Source organism: Phoca vitulina, unplaced genomic scaffold (genome assembly GCF_004348235.1).
Source record: "Phoca vitulina isolate PV1807 unplaced genomic scaffold, GSC_HSeal_1.0 scaffold3, whole genome shotgun sequence".
NCBI classification, from domain to species: domain Eukaryota; kingdom Metazoa; phylum Chordata; class Mammalia; order Carnivora; family Phocidae; genus Phoca; species Phoca vitulina.
The window spans coordinates 9,445,558-9,458,559 of record NW_022589706.1 but is presented as its reverse complement, the minus strand read 5'-3'; the positions used below and the strand labels follow the sequence as shown (position 1 = coordinate 9,458,559).

At 41.3% G+C, this 13,002-nt stretch overlaps 1 pseudogene; it reads left to right on the top strand.

The window, feature by feature from the left end:
- The first annotated feature begins 11,042 nt into the window (after window positions 1-11,042).
- LOC116629869 lies at window positions 11,043-11,882 on the top strand (annotated as a pseudogene).
- The last annotated feature ends 1,120 nt before the right edge of the window (window positions 11,883-13,002 follow it).

Genomic DNA, 13,002 nt, shown 5'->3' with positions numbered 1-13,002 from the left:
TTATAGTTTTCTGAGTACAGATTCTTTGCCTCTTTGGTTAGATTTATTCCTAGGTATCTTATGGTTTTGGGTGCAATTGTAAATGGGATCAACTCCTTTATTTCTCTTTCTTCCATCTTGTTGTTGGTGTATATAAATGCAACTGATTTCTGTGCATTGATTTTATATCCTGCCACTTTACTGAATTCCTGTATGAGTTTTAGCAGTTTTGGGGTGGAGTCTTTTGGGTTTTCCACATAAAGTATCATATCATCTGCAAACAGTGAGAGCTTGACCTCCTCTTTGCCGATTCGGATGCCTTTTATTTCTTTTTGTTGTCTGATTGCTGTGGCTAGGACTTCTAGTACTATGTTGAATAGCAGTGGTGAGAGTGGATATCCCTGCCGTGTTCCTGACCTTAGGGGGAACCATTGAGAATTGAGAATGATATTTGCTGTGGGTTTTTCATAGATGGCTTTTATGATATTGAGGTATGTACCCTCTATCCCTTCACTCTGAAGAGTTTTAATCAAGAAAGGATGCTGTACTTTATCAAATGCTTTTTCTGCATCTATTGAGAGGATCATATGGTTCTTGTTCTTTTATTAATGTACTGTATCACACTGGTTGATTTGTGCATGTTGAACCAATCTTGCAGCCCAGGAATAAATCTCACTTGGTTGTGGTGAATAATCCTTTTAATGTACTGTTGGATCCTATTGGCTGGTATTTTGGTGAGAATTTTTGCATCTATGTTCATCAAGGATATTGGTCTGTAGTTCTCCTTTTTGATGGGGTCTTTGTCTGGTTTGGGGATCAAGGTAATGCTGGCCTCATAAAATGACTTTGGAAATTTTCCTTCCATTTCTATTTTTTGGAACAGTTTCAGAAGAATAGGTATTAATTCTTCTTTAAATGTTTGGTAGAATTCCCCTGGGAAGCCATCTGGCCCTGGGCTTTTGTTTGTTGGGAGATTTTTGATTACTGCTTCAATTTACCTACTGGTTATGGGTCTGTTCAGGTTTTCTATTTCTTCCTGGTTCAGTTTTGGTAGTTTATACATCTCTAGGAATGTACCCATTTCTTCCAGATTATCTAATTTGATGGCGTATAGTTGCTCATAATATGTTCTTATAATATTTGTATTTCTTTGGTGTTGGTTGTGATCTCTCCTCTTTGATTCATGATTTTATTTATTTGGGTCCTTTCTCTTTTCTTTTTGATAAGTCTGGCCAGGGGTTTATCAATCTTATTAATTCTTTCAAAGAACCAGCTACTAGTTTCATTGATTTGTTCTACTGTTCTTTTGGTTTCTATTTCATTGATATTTGCTATGATCTTTATTATTTCTCTTCTCTTGCTGGGTTTAGGCTTTATTTGCTGTTCTTTCTCCAGTCAAAAGCATTAATTTTTTTATGTGTTCTAAATTCTGCTTACAAGCTTGTTTAAAGTAGATATTGTTTTAAAAATTCATTTGTTTTCATGCTATCTTTGTGTGTGATTTGTTTTAGTATTTCACACTCATACCCTTCTTATGTAGATGTTTTGCAATTATCTCCACCCATCATCCCAAGTCCAAATCCAGGCCAGCACCTTCGCAGTGGGACTGTCAGAGATCCAGGTACAAAGCCAGGGGGCACTGGAACCCAGTTCCTACTCATGAGGCTGTGCTTATGTCCCTCCTGAATCCTTGTTCCCACCTCTCTCCTAAATTCTTCCTCACTCCACAGCTCACAGCTTTTTAGAGCCAGTCACTAATTATACATCATGAGGCATATTTTTTTTATAGCAGTCTCTTTTCACAAGTGGTAGAAACTGTGCAGCTTTAATCAATGGCATGGCTGTGTTCCCCCACCTCATGAGGAGCATCTTTGCAGAAACCAAGCTCCCTGCTTCAAAATAGAAAGCCCAGAAGGTCTGTACTGCAGCTGTCATCAACACTGTGTTTTTATTGGCCTTGCGTTTAGAACCTTCCACTAAGTCTTTTATTACCTTTTTTACTTGTTAAAATCTATTATTATATGCTTGGGACAAAAAAGATATTTACGCAGCATAAACACATTGCCCATCTTGAGCACATGTCTCAACTCTTTTCTGAAGCCCTTACCAGCTAAATTACGGCAAAAATGCTCTACAAAAAGGGTTCTCTTAAATGATCATCTAGCTACTTCACCTAAGAGATACTGACTTTCCCTCAACCTTTACCCTTATTCATCTTCTTGGCACATTGCATACTGAGCACATTCCTGAGCTAAGAAGCTCTTACCTCCTTTCTTGTCCATTACCTTGTATCTTCCTGATCATCTTCCTCTGTAACTGTTTCTTCTCTAGTTCATACTCACTTTTTGAACTCCCACTTTCTTAATGTATGAATTCTTGAAAATAAATCTCTGGCTTTGTCCCTCTCTCTCTCCTCTCTACACTCTTTCCTTGGGTGACCTGTACTTTTATGACATCAAATATCATTTCTATTCCCAAGTCTCTGCTTATACTACTGGTGCTTCTTCCTAGTTCCACTCCCACATTTCCCGTTGTTTTTTGGACATCTCCAATTTGATAAACTGCTTGCTTCTGATGCATACTCATCCTAACTCCCGCTGTTACCTCCCCACCAGACCTGCTCTTCCTCCTCAGCATCACAACTTCCCCAGGTACTTGAATAAAAACTGCTAAGGTAACTTCTATGTCTTCCTTTCTCTTGCTATCCACAATTAGTCCTGAAATCCCACAGGTTAAACCCCTATCCCCTTCTCATGGTTATTCTAGCTACTTCTCTAGGTAGAGCTCTAATTACCTCCTACCTGAACCATATACCAGACCCCAACTCATTGCATTGACTCTAGTCTCTGTTTCCCAGTGTACCTGACATTCAGCCCTGACAGTCATCTTCCAATAGTACAGTTTGATCGTGTCACTTCCTTGCTTCAAAATGGCCATGCTTCCACAGGTCCTGCAGCGTAGCACACAACATATTTTGGCTGCCTTTCTAAAGATGCAGTGACCTGGAGGCACCTGGGTGGCTCAGTCGTTTGAGCGTCTGACTCTTGGTTTCGACTCAGGTCATGATCTCAGTGTGGTGAGACCTAAACCCCATATCTGGCTCCCCATTCAGCGGGGAGTCTGCTTGGGATTCTCGCTCCCTCTCCCTCTGCCCCTCCCCTGTGCTTGCGCTCTCTCTCTAAAATAAATAAATCTTCAAAAAAAGAAAGAAGACTCAGTGACCTGCAGAAATCTGCTTTTCCTCATGTATCCTCTATGTTTCCAACCAGTTATCCTGCTAAGCATGTCCAATGATACAGCCACACCTAACTTCTCCATGTCCCCTTTATAAAACTCCTTCCTTGTCTCACATTGTCCTTCTCACTGGAATTTCTTGCCTTCCCATCCCTGTGAGTTCAAACCTTTACCCTTCTTTATGCCTCTGCTGAGAAGCCACTTCCTCCAATATTTTTTATTCCATCAGCAAAAATTAGTCTCCCCTACCCTGAAACTCCTCTAGCATTCTATCTCCACTTCTATTAAGTGACCTATCCCTGCCCATCAGCTAGTATATGTATAAACATGTAGCATAATTGCTGTGAGACTACAATCCCCTGAGAACAGAGCATATTTTACTAATTTCTGAGTCTTTCACAAAGCCTGACACAATCACTGGCTCAGTGTAGGCATTTAGTAAGTGTTTCCCTGCTGAGTGAATGCATTAAAGACATGGCAGAAGAGCTTTGTGCCTTGAGTTGGAGACTGAATGAGTTAAAAAAATTTCTGCTCCCAGATTCAATAATCCTCTGATTCTCAAAGTTAGGACAAGTCAAAATATATTACCATAGAAACTTGTGGAATTTTAGTTAATAGTAGACAAAATTAATAGCATAACCAGCAACCTTTTGGGAATATTTAGGCATAGTTTATATCTAACCCTATGTGACCAGTAGTCTTCCATAATCTCAAGACTCTGAAAGAAGGAATGGAAACTGAAAAATACCAACTTAACTCTGCATCTGGCCACAATATAGGTCAGTGAAGTAAAGATCTCACTTGCCATCCACAGCCCAGACTTCACACTTCTAACAAGCATTTATTAAACTCTTTCTATAACAGCATTGAGAGGGTCACTCTGGGCCAGTATGAGGCATACTCTTTGGAGGTGAGACTAGAATATTAATGCTAGGCTGAAATGTTTACATTTGTATCCTACAGGCAACATTAAAGGAACTTTTTCAGAGGTAAAGTCAGCATATAAAATTTAAAATTTTAGTAGAAAATTTGGTCTAGTACCATGGAAAGGCAGAATGATTAGGAACACTTCCTCATATTCTAACATGTCCGAGAGCCAGATAAGGAATTCTAACCATCACCACTACCCCCCTCACACCAAACTCAATTTACAGTTAATATCTTGGCACTGATTTCAGAGCACAATGACACATTTTCAGAAAAAAATCTGAGCAAAAATTGTAAATTTGCCTCCAGGCATGTAAATGTTATTGCATAATTAACTGAGACATGGATTAATGTGACTAAATTCACAAAAACAATCCCAATTATGGAGCTGTATCTTGAGAGGTTTTTTTAACCCAAGCACCCACAGAATTTACTGTTTCAACTCTGTTTTGATTTCTAAGTTTTCCTTTCCAGTAAAGGCTCGAGATTTCAGAAAACCATGGGCTTGAATGAAGAAGGAGCTTGAGGCACTTTAAAGGATCCTTAAGGAGCACATTGCCAAGCTTTCTGTCAACTCTGAGGAACATTTGTAACTATGCTCCCAGTGGGATGCTTACCTATCTCTCAGGAAGATGTTTTCTCTGTAAAATCTCTCATCACTCTGATAGCATTTAAAGTAAAACTAACCACAGACATTCAGAAATCACTACATCTTTATGGAATGTCATAAAGGTAATATATAATTTTTCCTGCCACCAGTATCAGCTCTTCAACCTCCCAGGCCTAGACAAATTCCTATTACAGTAAAATGAGAGGCATTTCAATTTTTTATTATGTTTTGCCTTTGTATTATCTACATATGAATCCTACATATCATTCTACATTTTCTATTTCTCCCCCTCTTAGACTGGTTTTAAGTGCTATTAAGTTATATTTAGCAAAAGACAAACATACCTATTTAGTTACGCACATCACACATAACATCTAAGAAAGTGCTCTCAGGCATTACTTTTCATTTTCCCATCAATTCAGTATTTATCCCAGACAGATAACATCAGTGCCTACTGAATCTTTTCTTCTAGATCTGAGCTCTTGGTTTCTGCTCTGGGAGAATAAAAATCTATTGAACTATTCACACAATGTTACCAGGAAACTTCTCTAAGAAAATTCTGTGAACAAATGATGGATGGCATGGGATCTATGAAGGGCCATTACACACACTACAACCCATAAGGATAAAAAGTCTCATTTTGTGCTTATCTCTTGCACTATTCCAAATACCAAGTCTCTTACTATAATTCTTAAACTCTTCAAAAATAATTTTAGTTCAAGGAGAGTTCTTCAAATTCCAAAAATTTACTTTTGCCTTATTTCTAAAGTAATTGATGGCTAATGAAGTTTATCTCTAATAATACTACTATTACTACTAATAGTAGTAGTCCTTTTCATTAGATGTTACTGAAACAAACTCAGTTCAAGTTATCATAAGCAAATCAAAAGAGAATTTACTGGCTTCTATGGCTAAGAGGAGTATTTTTTAGTAACTCACAGGGTTAAGGAAAGCTATAAAAATGAAGGCCTCCCTAACTCAGTGCTGCCAGGACTCTCTTGATCTCTTTTCTCCCCACTTGTCTCTGTTTTTTGGCCTCATTCTCTCCCACAATTGGATTTCTACCGAGTGACTAAGGAACGTGGTCATTGGCATCTCTATGCCTACACAGAGCAGTTGAGCAAGACAAGGAAGGATAGACTAATTTCCCTAGCATCCAAATATTGATCCCTAGAAAGAACCTAATTAGGCCTACCTAGGTCCAATACCAACCCCTTAGATGGAAAACTATGATCAGTCAGACCTGGGTCAAGTGGGGAAGGTACGTTACAGAAAGTAAGGCAAGCTCACAGGAAAGGCTAAAAAAACAATAGCTTTCAAAGCCCATTAAAAATAATAATAATTGGTATCTGTGTAATTAAAGGGCATACAAGGAAGCCCACAAATGAAAGTATGTGTTTTGATCAGCTTTTAAAAGTGAAATTAATATCGATCTTTTTAAAATCCTGAGATTCCTCTCCAAAAATCTTTATTTCCAGGTTTTCTTGAAAAATCAAAAGATCTGGTCACATCCCCCAAATGTTAACAAGCAGAGTAAGTTGAGGATGCCCCTGTTCATTGGGACATGCCCTTTCCCATTCACAATGGCCTATTTCTTTCATTTCTGTCACTCGCCTGGCCCTGCAGGCACTTGAGAATATAACCCTGACTGGTATCGCCTTTCAAATTTATGGGCATTATTTCTTTCCATCTTTTCAGAAATGCTTTGCCATTGGTATTATCATACCCCCGAGGAAGCTGAATTCAGAGTTTTCATGACATGCCCAAGGTCACATGGCTAATAAGTGGAGGAGCTGAAGCTTATAAGGCACATCTCAAATCTGGGGTTTTAAAGGAGCAGCTCTCAACCTTCTTTTTAAGCAGTGAAACACTTCCTGTCAAATGAGATCCTGAGTGGATCACTCATATGTCAATTAATGGAAGCGGAGCTCTACAGATGAAGAATGCAGGGCTGGGAACTCGGACTGGAGCCCCACCAAGCTGGGAGCTTCTCCACTTCAGTCTCTGACTCTGTCCCCATCCCTACTCCCACCCCACCCAGCCCTGGCCCCAAAGGCATTTTTACCAAGCACAGTGAGAGACCTTCTTGTCGTAACGTAATTAAAGCAAGAGGTATAAGGTAGTCTCTAGTACTCTGGGAAATCAATCCTTTGGAGAGATGAGAGAAATACATTTATAATATACTATAAAATGTAATATAAACTGTAATACACAATTATACAAGATGTAATTGCACTATGTATTTTAATATTCATATACGTAATCTCAAAGGATGTTTGCAATGTAAAATAACATTACCTGCTTGGCCACATAAATAGTAGTCTAGGAAAAGAGCCTCCAAAATTTTTGTAACCAAATAACTCAGGTGAACGAGGATTTATCAGTCAGGGTTCATTCAGGAAGAGAGATGCACTATTATTTCATTAGGAAGCAGTGAATATAGGAATGAGGATCTCTACAGCCACTGGGAGACCTACGGGAACAGAGGTAAGGGGAGCTGCCTGTAAAATCAGAGGCAGAGGCAGCTTAGTCAGCAGCTTGCGCTACACTTGAAACACCAAAGAGCTGAGGGCACAAAACTCCCTAGGAAGCAACTTTGAGTTTGCAATGGCCTCCAGAGAACACTGGCTTCCCCCACTCTTCTGCCCTGCAAGTCTTAGGTAAATTCTTCTTATTAGCAAATTCAAGACAGGAGCAATACAGAGATGGGAACAGGGATAAGTGCAGTTCCTGGCTTCTCTTCTATAATTTGGAGAAAACCTTAGAGAGGGGCCATAGGGATGCAAAGTTGACGACAAACAATCCAAACAGGGGCACTCTGGGAACAAGTAAATTTGGGCAAAGAAAATTATATATTCCTCATCTAGACAGGTATGGACTGAGGCGGGTCTGTTCAAACACATCTGGGGCTTCTTCCCTCAGTTTGTGCAGTATCTCCTGGTTCCTCTCTCCCTTGTTAAGGTTAAAGATGAAATCTGACTGGGGCGCCTGGGTGGCTCAATTGGTTAAGCATCTACCTTTGGCCCAGGTCATGATCTCAGGGTCCTGGGATCAAGCTCCTGGCAGGCTCTCTGCTCAGCAGGGAGTCTGCTTCTCCAATTCCCTCTATGCTCTCTCGCGCGCTCATTCTCTCTCTCTCTCACTCAAATAAATAAATAGAAATCTTAAAAAAAAAAAAAAAAAAAAAAAAGGATGAAATCTGACCAAGGATTGTCAAATTCAGGACAAGTAGATGTGCACTGGGGCACAGAGTGTAGATAATACATAAATGAAATGGACATTTAAAAACCAGAAGACAGATAGATACTAGTAGGCTTGGTAGGATTGAACTTTTGGCAAGTATGTACTAATGGAAGCACAAAGTCTTCAAAAAACAGATGTATTATAATGAGGGTTGGAGTTACATACCATAGCAGAGGCTCCTGTTTTCCTACTCTCACAAGTCTCTTATTTAAAAAAAAAAAACAAAAACAAAAACCCCACACACAATTTTTTTTTTTTTAGCCAGGCATATAGCCTCTTAGAATAAAAGTCTACATTCCCCACCCCTTGGTAGCCCTGTGACTAAATGTGTGCCAATAATTATAAGCAGACGCATTACATAGAACTCTGAGAAATAATGCATTCTTTCCCACTTCTTCCCTCCTACTGCCTGAAATGGGGATGTGATGGCAGGAGCTCCAACAGCCATTGTGCACCAGGTAATCTTGGGAATGGAAGCCACAGGGTCAAGGATGGCAGAGGAAACAAGCAGAAAAACCTGTACAAGCTACCTGCAGACTTCTTTTACATGAGAGAGAAATAAGCCACTATCTTATTGAAGTCACTATTGAGAGAAGGGTCCTTGTTATAAACGGCCAAATGCAATTCCTTATTGATAGATGACTAAAGCTATCAGAGGATACTTGCTTGGAGTACAGACCTAAGACAGGGGCTGAAAATGCAAACATCTTCAGGGGCCAGGTAGGTAACTGGAATATAAGGAGAGGCAATGGGAAGACCAAATCATGATCAGAAAACAGACAACACGGGGTGCGTGGGTAGCTCAGTCGTTAAGCGTCTGCCTTTGGCTCAGATCATGATACCAGGGTCCTGGGATCGAGCCCCACATCGGGCTCCCTGCTCGGTGGGGAGCCTGCTTCTCCCTCTTCCACTCCCCCTGCTTGTGTTCCTGCTCTCGCTGTCTCTCTGTCAAATAGATAAATAAAATCTTTAAAAAAGAAAAAAAGAAAACAGACAACTCTAACTGGCTTAACACAGAAAATTGGAGATCAATTATTAAATATTTAATATCTCTATTAAATATCAATTATTAAATATCATACTCTCATCCTCAATAAACTGGTTTTTCTAGGTCACAAAATTGATCATGTCACTTCCCTGCTCAAAGTTATCTCCATTGGCTTAAGATAAAATTCAACCTTCTTAACCATGACAATGCCATTAACCTCTCCTATCTGCCTATCTCTCCAGCCTTGTCTCTGACTTCTTTTTCCATCCTCCCTGCACTTGAGCCATCTGGAGATGTGGAGGCCCACCCTGGTCAACCTGGAATGTCCTACCTGTCTCCTGCTCTCCACTTTGCCTTCCCAGTATAAATCCCCTGGTCATTACTTTCCCAGAGGAATCCCAAATCACAGCCTTCTGTGTGAAGTCTTCTCTGAATACTATGAATGTTCAAAGAATGGAGATGTTGCTTTCAGGTTCAGGAATTAGAAAAATAATAGTTGTAGAGGTGCCACTTTAGGTGGGGCTTAAGTGATGAGCAAACTTTTGCAAGGCTAAGGTACAGGAAGGAAAAAGTTTCTATCAGAAACAGAAACATCATGAGCAAAGGTCCAGAGGTGAGGAACATGCTGTTATTTTAAGAAACAGCAAGTGGTATGGCTTGGTTATAACACCAGGTACACACGTAAGGCAACCTTGCTAGGGAGAGCTCACAATCCTTAACGAATGATGTGCAGTTAAAACAACATTTAATAAGAATCTTCTACCTGCAGAGCCTTATGCTAGGCTCAGTAATTGTAAAGTCAAAGTCCTGAAGGAATTCAAGTCTACTAGGAGAAACACATGCAATAGGTCATCTCAATATGTTTTGGATAAATATTATGATACAGATACGCATAGTGTGCTCTAAGAGCTCATGACAGGGATTATGCTCTTATTTACTAAATGTCTAATACACTATGCACTCTATACACATTATTTTACTTAAGATTCATAGCAGCCCTTGAAGGTGGGTATTTTTATCTCCAAATTAAATGATGAGAAAACTGTGATTCAGAGAATTTAAGCAACACTGTTCAAGGTCACACATAAATTAGTAGCATTCTTTCCACTACATCATGCTAAAAGGAGTTTACTCAACTTGGTGGACAATGAGGTGTCATTGAAGGGTTTTGAGCAGAGAAATGAAATATTCAGAGCAATGCCTTAAGAGATTTAATATGGTAGTGATGTAAAAAAAGAAAGGACAACAGGGAGACCAATTAGAAAGCTATGGCAAGTCCAGGCTTGAAATGATGATCTTTAGAACTGGCTGTTTAAAAAACAAACAAACAAAAAGCTGTAATTATGCTTATGTGTGGCAGTCATTAGCACTGTTCACCATATATGTTCACCAGATATTCTGTTTCTCCCCCTTCTGGGCATTTGATAAGCTTGCACTTCCTTGTCCCCTTAGAGTTAGGTGCAGTCACGTGACATGCTTTGGTCAATGAAATGTGAGTAGAAAGTAGAGGTTTCACCACACTGTCTGGTTTCCCTTATGTCACAGCAATGACAAATGATCCAGAGAGCACTGGCCCATTAGCCTGGAACTTGGAGTAAGAACGATGTGGAACAGAGCCCCCTCTGGCCCACCACGGACAAGAAGCATTCATGAGAAGTAAAATTTGTTTATTTTAAGCCACTGGATCTGGGGCTTGTTTGCTACTGCAGCATAACCCAGCTGACTCTGATTGACACTGCATCTCTTCCTGAGACTTACTCATTTCCAGCCCTGCTTCTCAAACTTTAATGTACACCCTAATACCTGAAGATATTGTTAAAATGTAGATTCTGGTTCGGTAAATCTGGAGTGAGGCCCAAGATACCACATGTCTAAAACAATCTCCCAATCCCGGGTGATGTGGATGCCGCTGGTTCACACTTCCGGCATTGCAAGAATCTAAAACTTCACTGCACAAGAGGACAGCAAATAGCTATATATGGCCTTCCCGCACTACCCAGGGAGGAGTCCATAATGGTGTTGTTCTGTGTTCCCATTATAACTTAAAGGGAAACTTTCACAATGTCCGGAGCCCTTGATGTCCAGCAAATGAAGGAGGATATCCTCAAATTCCTTGCAGCAGGAACCCACTTAGGTGGCACCAACCCTGACTTCCAAATGGAACAGTACATCTGCAAAAGGAAAAGGGATGGTATCTACATCATAAAACTGAAAAGAACCTTGGAGAAGCTTCTGCTCACAGCTCGTGCCATTGTTGCCACTGAAAACCCAGCTGATGTCAGTGTCATACCATCCGGGAATATTGGCCAGCGAGCTGTACTGAAGTTTGCTGCAGCTACTGGAGCCACTCCTAAAGCTGGCTGCTTCACTCCTGGAACCTTCACTAACCAGATCCAGGCAGCCTTCTGAGAGCCGAGACTTCTGGTGGTTACCGACTCCAGGGCTGACCACCAGCCTCTCATGGAGACATGTTAACCTGCCTACCGTTACTCTGTGTAACAGACTCTCCTCTGAGCTCTGGGGACACCACCATCCCTTGCAACAACAAGGGAGCTCAGTCAGTGGGTCTGATGTGGTGGATGCTGGCCTGGGAAGTTCTGCGCATGCGTGGCACCATTTCCCGTGAACACCCATGGGAGATCAACCCTGATCTCTACTTCCACAGAGATCCTCAAGAGACTGAAAAGGAAGAGCAGGATGCTGCTGGAAAGGCCGTGACGAAGGAGGAATTTCATGGTGAGGGAACTGCTCCAGCTCCTGAGTTCACTGCTACCCCATCTGAAGTCGCAGACTGGTCTGAGGGCAAGCTGTGTCTGGTCAGCAGTTCCCTGCTGAAGACTGGAGTGTGCGGCCACTGCTCAGGCCACTGACTGGGTAGGAACAACCACTGAGTGGTCTTAAGCTGCTCTTCCAGAGTTTCTTTAAAAAAAAGAGCTACAAATGGCTATTTCCATTTAAATTAACTAAAATTAAATATTCAGTTTCACAGTCATACCCGCTACCTTTTAAGTGCTCAAAAGCTCCATGAGGCCAGTGGGCTACTGTATTTAATGGCAGAGAACTGTTTAAACATTTACATCATCACAAAAAGTTTTATCAGACAGTGCTGTTCTAGAGCAGCACCCAGAAACATAGTGACAGTTGGCCCTGGCATTTTGGGGGGGCGGGCATAGTCAAGACACAGGCAAGCGGAGCTGCTGGGATCAAACAGCAATCTGGTGGAAAGCAGAGTGGTTTGAGTCCCAGGACATGAAGCTGAGACGGAAACAAAATGTGACATTCAATCTGAGTACAGGATAAATCCCTGCCCTGCCTAATCATTTTATTTCCCCTGTGGATCATTTTAAGAGATTCCATTTCAGAGAAGGCTGTTCCAGGGAGCCTCTTCTCTCTTTGCCCTGATCTTGTCTGTCCAATTTGGCTAATCTATTTACTTCCCCCAGAAAACACACGACACCAAGTATAACACTTGTTTTTCATCTCCTTTCCCCAAGAAATCAATAGCACTCAGAGAGAGCATGCCTGTAAGCACTGCCAAAAGAGCTACAGAATTACACAGTACAGTAGGCATGTGGCTGTGATTGGATGCTAGCTGCCGCCTGCTGCCGGTGATGCTCTACACACTGGGGCCCACTCACCTCTCTCCCCGCCTTCCCCTTCCCCAGCAATTCCAAACAACAGGAAGAACCTCCTGGTTCACCTTATTCCCTCTTCCTTACCTCTGTTCACCCTGAAAATAAATAGACCTCCTTTTTTAGACTCAGACTTGGGCAGGGCTTATTAATCTGAGATCCACAGGCACAGCGGAACTGTATGAAAAAGCTCGGTGTATGTTACATGGTCCCCAATGCCTCCCAGCTAACAGGGAAGTGGGGATGGACTGTAGCTGGCTCCATCCAGGTTCTGGTGGCCCAGTGCATCTGGGGAGGAGCAAAAAGAATCTAAAAGGAACAAAAGGATTGGCATAGACAGGGAGAAGAAAAGACAGGAGTGAGAGACTGCCTGTGAGGGACAGGTTAGG